This window comes from Typopeltis vanoorti, chromosome 11 (genome assembly GCF_054136105.1).
Source record: "Typopeltis vanoorti isolate ZY-2024b chromosome 11, IOZ_Tvanoo_1.0, whole genome shotgun sequence".
Classification (NCBI taxonomy): domain Eukaryota; kingdom Metazoa; phylum Arthropoda; class Arachnida; order Uropygi; family Thelyphonidae; genus Typopeltis; species Typopeltis vanoorti.
Window position 1 is genome coordinate 113,175,147 of NC_143559.1, and position 11,490 is coordinate 113,186,636.

The window sequence follows — 11,490 nt, forward strand, 5'->3', positions numbered from 1 at the left end:
ACAATAACCAAGATTTGAGAGAGAGAGAGAGAGAGAGAGAGAGAGAGAGAGAGAGAGAGACAGTAGAAGACAGAACTGCTATAGCTATCAGTCCAAAATTACAAACGCGAAAACAGAAACATGAAAAAAATTCTATACAGCTTCAAATCCTTTCGGATTTGAAGCTGTATAGAATTTTTATACAGAATTCGATACGATATAGAATCGTATCGAATCCTTTGAACTGCATGAATAAATTAGGAGCAAGCAAGAATAAGACAAAACCTATATAATTAACTATTAAGGAAACAGACGGTACTACACTAAAAACTTAGCAGAAACCGCAACTCTTTTCATAAGGACATATTTCGATTACTATGCGAAGATTTGGTGACCTGCTTTTCAAAAAGCTGAAGATGTATATTGAAAAAGGTCCTGAGACGATTGACTGTCTCTGGAATGTTGAGCATGAAGAAACTTTGAAAAAATGCAATTGCAGAAAACGGTGGGTAGGAATTGAAGAGGGGGGATATGATCGATACACATAAGCTGTTAGGGGAGGGTTATTACCCGATTAATGTATAACAGATTTTACATTGAATGGATAACAATAGTGAGAGAACATGAAACTGCTTCACTTACTCCATATAAAGAATAAATGGCATTGGTGGCGGAATGTTTTATTTCACTGTTTTAATTGAAGTTAAATTATAATTTAAGGAAATTAATTAAATTAACTTAAATTTTGGTTATTCAGTTAATTGAAGTTCACGGAATTCAAAAGTTTCTGTTAGGTTTCTGCAACATTACTCATGAAAATTGAGTGATGCTGCCCCATTGATTGAAAATCAACTCATATCGTTAACAAATTCCTTTCTACTTCTATGAAGGCATTTTGTCGTCCATCTGTTGCGTTGTTATTATTATTATTATTATTATTATTATTATTATTATTATTAAGAATCCAAAGAGGATTCATCGAAAATCACCATGCTATTCGCACCAGCTATCACCAACTGTTCTTGAATTTACTTGCACACACACAACTTCCAAATGCAATCGATTATTATATTTTGTATTGTTCTGAAATACATAACATAAAACATTTTCTTCAATGTCAGAATGAGAATAACATTTTTACTTATTGTTTAAAGTGGAAATCTGGTTCGTTGAATAAAACTGTCGACTACATTGTTGGACATGTACAGTAATGTGTTTCATTCTTCTTCTTCTTCATCTGCAGCTTCTCCCACTTAAGTGGGGTCACTGTTTGTTATGAGTCTCCTCCACACCTTCCTGTCTTGGGCTGACACCACATACAAGTTCTTCATCTTCAAGTCCTCTTCTACCAGCTCCCTCCATCTCTTCTTTGGCCGCCCACGCTTCCGCCTTCCTTGCACATCCATCTGCATGACCCTTCTTCCCACATATTCGTCCTCCCTCCTCATCACATGACCAAACCATCTCAACCTCCTCCTGTATCTTCGCTCCTAAGTTCGTAACTTTCACTGTTCCCCTGACATAGTCATTTCTCAGATGATCCTTTCTGGTCACACCGCACATCCACCTAAGCATTCTCATCTCTGCTACTTCCATCCTACTAATGTTATTTTTTCTCAGGGCCACAGTTTCTATAGCATATGTCATAGCTGGCCTCACTACTGTCCTATAAATTTTGCCTTTCAGATTGATCGGCACCCTCTTATCGCATAACACTCCAGCCATCTCCCTCCAGTTCCTCCAACCTGCTTGTATCCTGCATCCCACTTCCTTCTCACCTCCTCCATCTTCTTCCACTGTCGAACCTAAGTATCTAAAGTCTCTCACCTTCCTGATGACATTTCCTTCCAGCTCCAGGTCTGTCTCCTGGCCACCGCCCACTGCGCAACACATATACTCTGTCTTACTTCTGCTCAGTCTCATACCTCTCTCTTCCAGTACTTTTCTCCATCTTTCCAGTTTAGTTTCCGCTTCTTCTCTTGAATCTACACACAGCAAGATGTCATCTGCATACAACATTGTCCAAGGTGCATCTTCTCTCACCTCCTCTGTTACCACCTCCATCACAATATTAAACAGAAACGGATTTAATGCTGACCCTTGATGCAAGCCAACTGTTACTTGAAAACTTTCTGTCTGTCCCAAACAGGTCCGAACACTTGTCTTCACATTTCTGTACATTTCCTGCACCAACCTGACATATTTCTCCGGCACCTTCTTCTCCCTCAGACACCTCCAGACTTCTTGCCTTGGCACTCTATCGTATGCTTTCTCCAGATCAATAAATACCAGATGCAGCTCCCTTTGTTTCTCTCGATATTTTTCCATCATCTGTCGTAACCCAAAGATAGCATCTGTTGTTGATCTACCAGGCATGAAGCCAAATTGTTCCTTTGCAATCTCCACCTCCTCCCTCAATCTACCATCAAGAACCCTTTCTAGGATCTTCATTGTGTGGGACATCAACTTTATTCCTCTGTAATTTTTACAGTCTTGTGCATCCCTTTTACCCTTGTAGATGGGAACAAGAGTACTCTCCCTCCATTCCTCGGGTATATTTTCCTGTTGGCAAACTTTCATGAACAGGTCCCACAGCAGGTCAATTCCCTCTTCCCCCAGTGCCTTCCATGCCTCCAATGGAATTCTGTCGGGGCCCACCGCTTTTCCATTCCTCATCCTCTTCATGGCCTCCGTCACTTCCATTCTACTGATGTTCTGCACCATCCCCTCAGAAGGCTGCCCATCTCCTCTGTGAGTCCTTGCATTTTCCTCATTCAGAAGTCCCTCAAAGTATATTTTCCATCTGTTTCTTATGTCCACATCCCTCCATAATACTCTTCCTTCAGCATCTTTGATTTGCCTCACATGTAAGATGTCCTTAGCTGCTTTATTTCTACATTTCGCTAGTTGGTAAATTTTTCTCTGTCCTTCCTTTGTTTCTAATTGATAATACAGATCTTGATATGCCATGGCCTTCGCCTGTGCCACAACTCTCTTGGCTTCTTGCTTTCTCTCTTTGAGAAATGTGTTTCATTCTCATTTTTTTTTTTTTTTGATGACGTGTGATGATACGTAATTGCTGAAAACGTACTGATGCAAAGTATAAATAGAAGATATTGCTGGATAATACCAGTAATTGTGCCTTTGGATTAAGGAGGTGGTTATGCTGGCTTCTGGATGCCTGTGAAAGTCATAATGTTAAACGCCCGTCGTGATTGATGATTTGGAGACAGGAAGGATTCCAACGAAATCCTAATCTTGATTCTCCCACTCCGGTGCACTTGCATTCTGAGCGGCTGGTAGGAGGTAGGCAGGTGGACGCAGCTGCAGTGGAGTTTAGTTATGAGAAACGAGCTTTCTGTTTAACACTAAAATGCAGTGAGCGTGTCGAAGTTGTCAACATGATGATGATGACAATAAGTTTATGTAAAAAGTAAACTTTGCATGTGTACTTTAAGTGGAGTCTGGAGAGGAGGAATTGGTTGGAATTCTCCATTATTATGGCACAAAAAACCAATTAACTGGTTTTTATGGATGGCGATTGGAGAGGTGTTGCCCAGTATTGAGGATGGACTGGAGGTTTTGGTTGGAATCGCTTGTCATAATGAACAATGAATAAATTATGAAGTTGTTTTATTGATTAGGATTGGATCGTGGTTGAAGGAAAAGCACAACAAACTATATGGTGGAAAGCCATTGTTGTATATGACATCACACACACATTGAATTATGTCCTTCCACAGACTACTTCCATTAATAAAAAAAGAGAACATGAATATATCAAGTACGCATTTCTAATAGCACGTCCATGTAAACAATATAAATTTTAAAAGTATTAAAAATAAGCCAATTATAATGCTCTTGACACTCCACTATACAAACGTTTGCACAATACATATGGAGAACTGCTGGGATCCAGACTAAAATTCTAAAAGCAGAGAATGGTCGAAAAAACCAACAAGATGTCAACAATTTATTTATGTGGGTGTGGCGCGACCTAGGTGTAAAAGTGTATAAAACTTTAAAATTTTAAAATAAAAGTGTAAACGCTTAAATTTACAAAATTAAATTAACAACCATCATCCTTTGTCACACAAAATCATTATATTTAAATCATCCTGCACAATAACTATAACACTTTTATCAACTATTGATCTTTGCGTTATCAGCAAACCACTGAATATTATTATTATTATTATTATTATTATTATTATTGGATTTTGGTTCCAGAATATATAGTGGTCGGTCAGCTATATCCACACATAAGGGCAATGTAGATATAGCCAAAGATTAGTTTCTTGTTCTGTGTCACCTGAGTTATCTGCTTGTCAAATTTCACAAACTATATTGACTCAGTGGATGTGGCGTTTGCACGACAAGGAGCTTATTTCACAAAGGAGACCTGGGTTTCGAATCTAGTCAGAGACTAGAAGAGATTTTTCTAAGCCTTTTTTGGAACGGTACTCGAGTTTGTCGATCTCTGGCACGGGCAAGCGGGTTTTTAGTTCCATAAACTCAAGAAAATCGACTGTTGAACCCACATTATTTCAGACATTAGATACGAGTGTTAGGATTAGGGATCATGTGATGGCGGCACTTGTTCAGCCGTCTCTCTCTTCACTCCGTGCCGCTTAATTAGTGATAGCCTTGTGCCAGTATCTTTGATTGGCTACCAGTAGAGATTGAACTGCCTACGCAGTCTCCAAACGTTAGATTGGGCTAAAATGGCCTCTCCTACTGGCTGCATTAGCTGTTTTTTTTTATATACTGAACCTGGTGTCTCACTCTTATTACCTCTAACTGCAGTTTCGCCTTTTGCCAGTCCATCACATCAAGGTAGTAGTAGTTGCATGATGTCTTAGGATACATCCGACCCTATGGCTGTTACTCCAAGCAAACACAAAGTATATTCTAAGCAGCTTCCACTTCAAGGTCAGAATGTTGCTCATGAGAAAATAGATGGATCGATTATCCTCAGTTATAATTGTCAAAACATCAGTGTCAGGTGTGTTGTGGAAATTGCACAACCAAAAGTAACCAAAACAAATATATGAAATTGCATGAAAATATCAGAAATGAATCTTCGTGTTATCCCATATTGTAACCGAACATGTAAGCAAAGTTGATGAAGATGAGAATTGAGATGAAATGTATTTGAAATAAAATAAAAAGAATTACGGGCATACATGGAAGAGGGGCAGAAAGATTGGAAGGAAGATATAATGAATGATTGTGGAACGGATGTCTTATGGAGATTCAATTATTAGAGGTGTTCTGAATGAGAAGAGGCATTTGTTTTTAGAGAGAGAATGAGCAGAGTGATTGAAGAGTTGGACATGAGTCATAAGAGAGCAAAAGAGTTGGTGGTTGCAGTAGGGACGAATGATTTGGATCTATGAAGAGAAAATGTCGCATTGGATATTAAGAGATTATTAAGGAGAGTAAAAGCTAACAGTGTGATAGGAAAGATAGTCAGTGTGTTGACAAGTTATGATAGCAATGAATTGTGACATTTATCAAAGATTATGAATGATATGTTAGCGTATTTATGGGAGAAGAAAAAGTGCAGGTGAATTTTGTGAAAGTGTGGGAGAATTTGAGCGACGGATGAAATTATATAAAGAAGATTGGTAGCATTTAAATAGTTTTGGTTAGATTCAGCAAGAGAGAGATTATTATTTCAAGGAGATGTAATACCCGTAATGAATATAAATAAGGTGGTGCGAGGTGATATGAAAGAGAAAGAAAGCAGAATAGGGCGGCTTTCAACTGGAGAGGTGAATGAAGTAAACGAAAGAATGGAAGCATAACAGAAACATGGAAACGGGAGGGGTCACGATCTACGGGTAGATTATACAGGGTGTTCGGGATAAATTTGACATATTTATAATTAATTATATTTTTCCGTAAGTTACATGTATTAACACACACTTCTCTTCATTTAAAAGTTTGGACCCTTCTTCATTCATATACAAGATATCAGATAGGATGGATAGCTGGAACCCACCTGAATCATGGAAGAGAATAACTTGTATCATGATGATTTGTGCCCGCCATCAAAATAAGGATATTACGACTGCTGCCCAATGCTCCCTGAATACAGTAAAAACAATCAGGCATGAACTAGAGACTTGCAATGGTGACTACGAGGATGTAGCAAGAAGAAAGATCCCTAGCAGACGATCTGATTGCGTTCGTACAGCAGAATTCCTCGCAAATCTGCAGGAACAGGTGTTGAAGAACCCTGGCATTGGAATTCGGGCTTTGTTCGTGGAGTTGCTAACTGTAGTCAAGCCCTGGATAACAAGGGTAGCCAATGGTAGGCCGTATGTATGGCAGCAGGATTCGGCCCCTTGCCACACCTCTGGGAAAAGTCAAAAATGGTTGTCTGAAATTTTCTACGACTTCACCAGTCCAAATGTTTGGCCTCCAAACTCCCCAGACCTTAACCCCATGGATTATTTTGTATGGGGCGCAGTTGAAAAAGACACCAATCGCACTTCCAGTAATACAAAAGCCCAGTTAATGGATAAAATTAAAACAGTTTTTGCGGCCCTTCCCAGGGAGACTGTAGCATCAGCTTGTTCGAGGTTCCGAAGCAGAATTGAAGCTGTGATCGATGCTAATGGTGGTTATTTTGAGTAAATCTTGTTGATAGTATTGTAATTAACTCTGCCTGTAATGTTTTTTTGTCAATTCATTAAATTTAATAGATACAAAGAAGATTTTCTTTTTCCTTACGAAACTGTCAAATTTATCCCGAACACCCTGTACAACGTGGATGCTGCATTCAGAGGAGAATGTGTGAGGGGAAAAAAAAGGATCGATGTGGTCTGGGATGAGAATGGAAGAGTTTGGATCTGACGAAAGTTGTAAAGTTGTAGTATTGGTGATAATATAGAAAAAGAGACTGAGGAAGGCATTGGAGAGAAAAAGCGAAGTGCTGTCCGTAGTTGTAGAACCAAAAATAATTTCTTATACTTGTTTACTAATGCCAGAAGTATTCAAAATAAGTGAAACGAAATTGTTGCATTTATTGAGTTGATTCGCCCCATAATTGCTCATATAAGCGAGTCATGTTTAGATGAGAATAACATCCTCGCAGTAATAGAGATGAAAGGATATGATATTGTTCATGAAGACAGAGATGAAAGATGGGAGAAGGGTACTGTTCATGGTAGCAGATGAGTTGTGCCCATTTAAGATGGGTTTGCAAGATGCAAATAGTGTCTCTGGTTTTCAGGTAGTATGATCTGAGGTAGACCTAGTGATATGGAAGGTAATGAAAAGGCATTGTATAGGAAAATTAGCATACTTGGAAAGAAAAGAGTGATCATTATGGGTGACTTAAATTATAGTAATATAGACTGGAATCAAAAGACTGCGTGTGGGGCAAAGATAATGAATGTTTGGAGTTTTGAAATATATATATATATATATATATGGAATTATAAGGCTGGTAGTTACGAAAAGTACATGAAACAGCTTGCCATAATAACTTGGAAAGTGGAATTGATTAAAGAGCTAAGGAAGCAATCTGGAAGAAGAAGGTATTATGGAAGAAGCACAAAATGAATGGGATATAGCAACCAGGATAAATGGGATATTGCATGAGAAGTAAAAACAGCAGGCAAGGTTAGTGACTCGCATGATTACACAGGTTGCAAATGTGCAGTATGAGAGCAGAAGTTAGATAATGTGGCTAAAAAAATCCAAAAATATTTTCAATATTCAGATTCTAGAGCTTTTCAAGAAGAAGGAAGAATGATTATGGAAGAATGACTTGATTGGTGAAAATGGAAAATCGCTCCAAAGGATACATTTAATCTATTTAATGAGCAATTTTAAAGTCATTTCATTCTTGTGATTGTGACATCATGCAGAAATCGAGAGCAGTGGAAAGGATTATTATTATTATTACAGTACACCTCCAAGGAGTCCAAAGACTCTTTGAGCCGCAACTACTTTCATCATCTATACAAACGCCATCTACCGCCGACCACCACCACCAGTACTTCACAGACAATCACAAACATCCATGCCCACGGCGGGATTCGAACCCGCAGCCTTTTGGCTGGAAAGCGGATACCCTAACCACTCGGCCAACCAGGCCGGCATTAGGAGGGACTGTTAGTAACTGAACAGGAGGTATATGAGGAATTGAATAAACTTAGTGTAAATAAGGCTGCAGGTCTGATGCTGTTTCACCACGTGTCTTGAGGGAATGTTCCAGGGAGTTAACAACAGCCTTTACATATCATTTTAATTTTAGTCTTCCACTGGATTATGATCCAAAGGTAAAATTGTTCTGATAAGAGTAAGGCTTTGAATTATAGGCTACTATGTGTTCTTGGAGTTGATTAAAGTGGTAGAGAGGTTAGTTAGGACAGATTCCAAATTGTGTTGAAAACAGAAACGTACTCGTGGTGGCCAGCATTGGTTGGTAAAAGGAAGATCATGTTTTAGTAATCCGCTTACTTCTTATAATAAGGTGAAGAATTGATGCATACACAGGGCTGAATGTAGATTCTGCAAACGTCTGTAATAAATTGCTCCATGAAAATCTGGTAATTATATTGGAATGGGTGGGGATAAATAGTATATCAGTGCGCCGAATAGGATACTGGCTGCTGATAGGTATCAATGAGCTGTCTATGGAAGAGAGCTTTTCAAGAAAACGAATGTCACCAGTTGAATACCCACAATTGTCTGTTTTGCGTCCATTTTGTATATAAATGATACTGGGCGAGGACTGATGAGGGAAATTTAATTGTTTGCACATGACGCAAAGTTGGGGAGAGCTATCTGGAGTAAATCGGATGTCGTGGCTTTGAAAAAGGACTTGAATACACTGGATGAATGGATAAATCAGTGAGGATCAAATGAATGTTGCAAACTGTAAGATTTGGAAAGCAAAGATAGGATGTAGACCACACAGTCGATGGAAATACCTTGGAAAAGGTAGAGTATATGAGGGATATTGGAGTGATTGTGGACAAGAACCTAAATTTTCGGGGACAAGAACCTAAACATTTCGGGCACTCAAGAAAATCGATCGTAGAACCCACATTATTTCAGACATTAAATATATTGTGTTAGGGTTAGGGACCATGAGATGGCAGCACATTTGAGCCGTCTCTCTTCACTGAGTACCGCTTAATTAGTGATAGCCTTGGGCCATCTATCTCTGATTGGTACCACTGGAGATTGAACTGCCCACTCAGTCTCCAAAAGTTAGATAGGGCTAAATGGCCTCGCCTACTCCCCATATACGGGAATAAAAAGGCGTTAGCTTATTTTTTTTTATAGCATATATACATATGTAGAATTTAAAATAGGCCCGATTTGAAACGTGACATAAAAACGTTTCAAATTTCGGCCTATTTTTTTAAATATATATATATATATATATATATATATATGTAGAAAGTATTTTACCTTGGGTATAATAAATAGTAAAGATACCAAGCTATTTTAAACCTGTTTTACTCCATTTCCCAAGTAAGCAAACCGACAAACAAGTCAAGTTTGCTTGGTTATCCTAATATATATATATATATATATATATATATATATATATATACAGTATATATATATTAGGATAACCAAGTAATTTTATAAGCTTGGTTATTTTCAAATGTGGTTATTGAAAGTACTAAGAATAGTGATCATTTCAGGCGCAAACTTAACTGTTTGCTTACTTGGGATTCGGAGTAAAAATAACCAAGCTTATAAAATTACTTGGTTATCCTAATATACAATATCCCCAAGTTAAAAATTCATTTTTATTCACACACACACACACACACACACACACACACACACACACACACACACACACACACACACACACACACACACACACATATTGTTATATATTATATTGTAGTGGTGGAGCAGCAATGGTACCAGCCCAAACTGCACGTAATCCCATATTACCCCCACTAGGTAGCAGTTTGGTGCCATCTGCATTGAATGCAGCTCCAGCGTCAAGTATACTAGACAGTACTAATAATAGCACTAGCCTGCACAGCACATTGACAACTATTGCTACAAAATGAATTATATAAAATGCTATCGAGAGGTATTGTATTATAAACAAAAAAAATAACGTTGAAAAGTACAGCACTTATAATAAATGGATTTTTTTTTCTTTGTGTTGATCTCGGTTGAGATGTAATGTTTCAGCTAGCATCCTCGATGCTTTTTATTAAGCCTATCTGAGGAACTGGGTTGGAATAATCCACTCTAGAATGCAAAATATCTTTATAAAGGCTTATAAAGATTTTATAAGCCTTTTCGATCTAATACAGAGGGGTAAGGTTTTTTTTTTTTCTCCTCGGAACTTGGGTTTTTCATACTGCAAGACAGACAAACGAGCTAACAAATACACTACTGAGCCTAACGCCTAAGTCAGAGATACAGGGAATGCTCACGTGATTCATGATTTGAAGAGGAGGGAGCTGTGATGATATCGTAAGTGACCACAAGTCAGATACACATTGCATTCCGAGTGGTCGGTAGGAGGTAGGCGGGTGGATGCAGCTGGAGTGGAATTGAGTTAGTCACAAAGTGTTTCTTACTTCACATTAAAATGCAGCGAGTGTGTTGAAGTTGTCAACATTATGATTGGTTCCCTACAGGAACTCAAACATCACGATGATGATGGCAATTAGTTATGTTAAATAAACTGTGCATGTGTCCCTGCAGAGGAGGATTTGGAAGGAATCTGCCATTATTATTATGGCGGCAAGAAATGAATTATGAACATGTTTTACGACGAGGATTGCAGAAGAGGTTGGGGAAAACACAACATATGGTGGAAGATGCTACTGTAGGAGGATGGAGCGGAGGTATTGGTTAGAAATGGCCATTTTTATGGCGCAATTATGAACTGGTTTTATGGATGGCGATTGGAGAGGAGGAAGGAAAATCAGAGCAACCTTCATGATGGAAGGTGCTGTAGTCGGAGGATGGAGTGGAATAGGCCATTATAATGGCACAAAGAAAAGCACAGCAACCTATATGGTGGAAGGTCATAATAGAAGAGATTACACACGCTGAATTATGATCTTTCAGACTTACATTAGTAATAAAAGAGAACACAGTAATACCAAATATGTATATATGATAATGCGTCCATTCAATCGATATCAACCTTAAAAGTGTTAAAAATAATTTTTATTCATTTTTAATTATTTAAAATTAATTTTTCATAATTTTTAATTATTAAGAATAATTTTGCAATCAATATACGTATAAAGAAATGCTGTGATTGATCAACACATTAAATGTAGTTTGGAAAAGGTAAAAATTGTTATTAAATTTTTTAATTACATTTTTTATTCAATTTCTGAAGTGAATCTTGTCTTACTAACCTTTGGTGATACCTTATCTCCGTTTAGGGAGGAGATAGAAGATGGTGCAAATTGACAAATGATAAGGTTGATTGCTTAGTTTGTTCAAATAGGAATAACATGATGGTACAGCATGGTAATATTTAATGTCAGC